The sequence below is a fragment of the Peromyscus californicus genome, unplaced genomic scaffold (assembly GCF_007827085.1).
Source record: "Peromyscus californicus insignis strain IS unplaced genomic scaffold, ASM782708v3 Scaffold_10__1_contigs__length_136768540, whole genome shotgun sequence".
Classification (NCBI taxonomy): Eukaryota; Metazoa; Chordata; class Mammalia; order Rodentia; family Cricetidae; genus Peromyscus; species Peromyscus californicus.
The window spans coordinates 26,780,179-26,784,801 of record NW_026294391.1 but is presented as its reverse complement, the minus strand read 5'-3'; the positions used below and the strand labels follow the sequence as shown (position 1 = coordinate 26,784,801).

General features: G+C 39.7%; 1 pseudogene; it reads right to left on the bottom strand.

The window, feature by feature from the left end:
* Positions 1–1,962: 1,962 nt before the first annotated feature.
* Positions 1,963–3,844, bottom strand: LOC128114041 (40S ribosomal protein S6-like; annotated as a pseudogene).
* Positions 3,845–4,623: the final 779 nt, after the last annotated feature.

The window sequence follows — 4,623 nt, the reverse complement described above, 5'->3', positions numbered from 1 at the left end:
ACTGTGAATTGAATCCAAGGCTTCATGCATTCCAGGCAAGCACTCTACAAATTGAGCTATATCCCAAGTCCCTTCGACACTTATTTCTAAAGGTTTGTTTGCTTTCTGTCTTCACAGCAAATTTAAGCTTTTTGAGGGCATCAAGTCTCTCTCATTCATTTACTTATGCCTAGTCATTCCTAGTCTATGCAGGGAGTACACATGTCATTCAATAAGTATTTGTTGAATTAAGATTTAAATATTAGCTTAATCAGCTATCTATTCCCATTTCATGTTTTAAAACCCATGCCTGTCTCTTGCACCTAATATCAAATTTCCAATCTGCAACAGCTCCTTATTTCTATGTTCTTTATGTGGGTATTTGAGAAATTTAAGCAAATCAACAGATGCAGAAAGATGCCCTTTAATTTGCCTTCTATCAGTACGGACACACTCCTCCAAAGTATGCTGCCTTCAGAACAACACACTGTGATGGGATCACCCTCTTGCCCTGGGGAGTATGGAGAGCTGTACTCAAACCAAGATGAACTTGAACTTGACATTTCGGGTAGCCTATCTTATCAGATATACTTGAAGCTTCTTGTAAACAGAAAGCTTCTTGAGAAAAGCAGACTTACTAAACTTCTCTCCTTTAGTCTTATTGATTGTGTAGCTGAGTTTCAACTAATTTAATCTTTGGTGTTAAAACACATGAATCACTTTCAGGGTAGCAGAGCACTAATAGTCTCACCATCACAGCTAATTTGGGGTGTTCTGAGTTCTTAATTGTATAATAAAATTGAAAAAAATTAAACCAATGCTTTCAGGGTAATTCTATTAAAATGAAATATGGCTTGCCTTTAGTTAAAAGAAAAAGGATAGCTTTAAGGAATCAAGGGAGCAAAAGTAAATCCTTTCATGATCCTATTCATTATTCTCAGAAACAAAATGGATTTCTTTTCAGCATGTTGGAATAAATGAAGTTCTTTCTAAAATCATGACAAGTTTTATCTAGGGGTATGAAATTTTAAATAGGAAGAATAATAGCAAGGGATGAGCCTTTACCCAGGAACACAGAGATAAATGCTTTTTCTAAGGGTATGTGGATGTAGAAAATGAATCATCCTTGGACCTGCTTAGGTTTGCAACTCAGAAAGCCTGTGATGGTAGCGTGTATTTTTATGGTCAAAGTTCTCTTCTCTACTTGGATAATAGTGGATAACAGTGATATTTTGCATTTCTTTTGATTAAACAAAGCACAATAAAAAGTTAAGGTGATGTAAAAATTCTTAAATACCAATGTGCACTGAATTAATATCAAAACATCTTTAGTAAATTTGAAGGCATGATCAGAAATATTTGAGATACTACTTGTTTTGCATGAAATATTTCATGAACATAGTAATTCATGGACCTTGTGCATTGGGCTCTGTGAGTCCATGTTCATAACCACTGTTGGGGCTTATTTCATTTCATATATTACTTCTTATAAGCTTGACAGGATTTTCAAAAATAATTTTTTTTTGTTTTTTTGAGACAAAGTTTCTCTGTGTAGCTTTGCGCCTTTCCTGGAACTCGCTTTGGAGACCAGGCTGGCCTCGAATTCACAGAGATCCGCCTGCCTCTGCCTCCCGAGTGATGGGATTAAAGGCGTATGCCACCACTGCCTGGCTCAAAAATCATTTTTATAATTTCATAAATCTTCCTTTCTGCTGCCCAATCTATGAGAATATGTATGACCATAACTTTTCCCCTAGTGAGCAGAAGTTCTAGTTATTCATTTTTATTGGATTTTTTCAACATCTGATCATTTATTTGTTACTCTTAAAGACTTAATTTTGACTGGACTCAGGAGTAGAATCTCTGAGTGAGGACAACCTACATCTCTTGGCAATCTGTTCCTGACACTGCTTTGCCTTCCTTCATTCTCTTGAGTGAAAGTTGAGCATATTCTGCAGCCTCTTTCTCATTTTTCTTAGTGTGTTATTTCTTCAGAGAAATGCATTTGCTTTTGTGTTGCAGGGCACAGGGAGTAACAAGACCCTGAATCTTAGGTGTTTTGGTCCTGGGCTTCTTACCTATTTTTGTTTAAAGGCTTTCTGACTACATGTTGGATATCATCTCCTTTAGAGAGACTGAAAACTTTCAGATTCTGCTAGTTCCTTTGGATCCTGACCACTGAAGCACAGCAGTATCTCTCAGTCCAGGAATAGCCATTTCTCCCTTTTTTACACTAACCAAGTTGAGACCACTCAGATTGGCATCCACAATGAATTCTTGACCACACTTGCACTTCCTCTCTCCAGTTCCCCTAGGTCTATAAGAATGCTCCTTACTCAACAGCAGGAGCACTCTGCCATGAGTGTGCCTTGCTTCATGGGAAAACTCTGTTTGTTATTCCCACCACTGATTCAGATCACACATAATCCTTCCACTCTTCACCCAGAGCATCTGCAGCAACTTCTGTGGCCATGCGCTTCTCACAGAAAGTGCAAAGCTTGCCTTCTATTGTCCACTTCAGTGAATTTCTGACAGCTGGTGGCTGGGAAGGAGATATTTAGCTATCTCTTGCCGAGAAGGCATGATGAAAAAGAGCTTTATTGGATTTTCAGTGAGGTATTTCTCAATTGTGTGATCCACAGATGTCACATCTTGACTAGTATGGTGGTTTGAATGAAAATGGCCCCCATAGGTTCATAGGGAGTGGCACTATTAGGAGATATAGCATTTTTGAAGTAGGTGTGGCCTTGTTGGAGGAAGTATGTCACTGGGGATGGGCTTTGAGGTTTCAGAAGCTCAAGCCAGGCCCAGTGGCTCACTCTCTTTTCCTGTTCTGTATGGATTAAGATGTAGAACTCTTAGTTCCTTCTCCAGCACCACGTCTGCCTGTGTACCACTATACTTCCATGATGACAATGGACTAAACTCCAAATTGTAAGCCAGCCTATGGTGGTCTGAATAAAAATGGCCCTGGTAGGCCCACAGGCCTTGTTGGAGGAAGTATGTCACTGGGGATGGGCTTTGAGGTCTCAGATGCTCAAGCCAGGCCCAGTGTCTTACTCTCTTTCTGTTGCCTGCTGATCTGGATGTAGAACTCTCAGCTACCTCTCCAGCACCATGTCTGCCTGTGTGCTGCCATGTTTCCTGCCATGATGATTATGGACTAAACTTCTGAAACTGTAAGCCAGCCCCTACTAAATGCTTTCTTTTATAAGAGTTGCCATGGTCATGATATTGGATTCCATGGTATTAGATTCACAGCAATGAAATCCTAACTAAGACAACTAGATAGCAGACTCTTGGGTATTATTGAAAATCCCATAAACAGAGACAGTTTACTTTTGTTTTATTATTATTATTCATTATATTGAGTTTAAGGTGTCTTAGGCATAAGGAATTATTTCACATAGGATTTATAATAAAAAAATGTTGCCAATTAAACTAGCAAGATACTTCTGATATTGTTTAATTAAAAAAGTTTGAGAAAGGGTCTTGTGTATCCTGGTTGGCCTAAAAGTTGTTGCATAGCTGAGGTTCACCTTGAGCTCCTGATCCACCTGGCTCTGCCTCTTAAATGCTGGGATTGCAGTCAGGTGCTATCATGTTCTTTTTATGTGGTGCTGGGTATGGAACTCAAGGCTTCATGCATGCTAGGCAAGTACTCTACCAAGTAAGTTATATCTCCTACCTTTTATTTTAATGTAATTGATACAACTGTTTTTCATTTGCTTAGAAATGGATTTTGTTATATATTCAGGAAACGAAAACTACACGTGGCCTATAACGGTTGAGGTCTTCTTATTACTTCTTTCATTTGTGGTCTAGCTTGTCTATGCCACTTGCCATTGGAGTCATCATTGCCCATCTTTCCCCATATTGTTTTGTCTTATTGCCAGAGTCAGAGCTGAAACATTACTCCTAAGTGTTCTCCACTGAACACGTGTCTAGATTTTCTTCCAGGACCCTGAAATCCAAATTCTGCTAGTTAGAGAGCCCTACAGAATATTTTCAGACCCCTAGCATTCACTTTCTTTCTCAAGTTGTTGTGGAATGGTTTGTTGACTGAGACATAGAAGGGGTGCTGTGGCCCAGTTATGCACCTAGAAATAAAGTAAATTCCATAGTCACAGCCAAGCATGGTGGACAGCTTCTAAAATGGGTCCCCAAGATCTTTCGCTCTTGATATCCCTGTGTGACTCCTCCTCTAGAGCATGGGCTGGACCTAGTGACTTGCTGCTAGTGGATGGAATTGGGCAAATATGATGAGATGATCCTTTTGACATTAGTTACAGCAGACTTGGATTTCCTTTTGGCCATCTCACTCCTTGCATCCTGTGTGCATCTGTGCACACATGTTTCCTCCCACTAATAAGACCACTAGGTTTTTATGTTTTAGATGAGCACACTACATAGATCTGGCTGGCTTAGAACTTACTCTGTAAAGTAGGCTGGCCTTAAACACACAGAGATCCTTCTGCCTCTGTATAACTAGTACTGGGATTAAAGGTGTGAACCACCACCTCTGGCTAAAGAGTGCACTAGAGAAGGAAGTAAGAGCAATCTCTGGCCAACAGCTCATGAGTAAACAATACCTTAGTCCAACAGGTCATGAGAAATTGAATCCATCCAACAACAGTGTGAGCA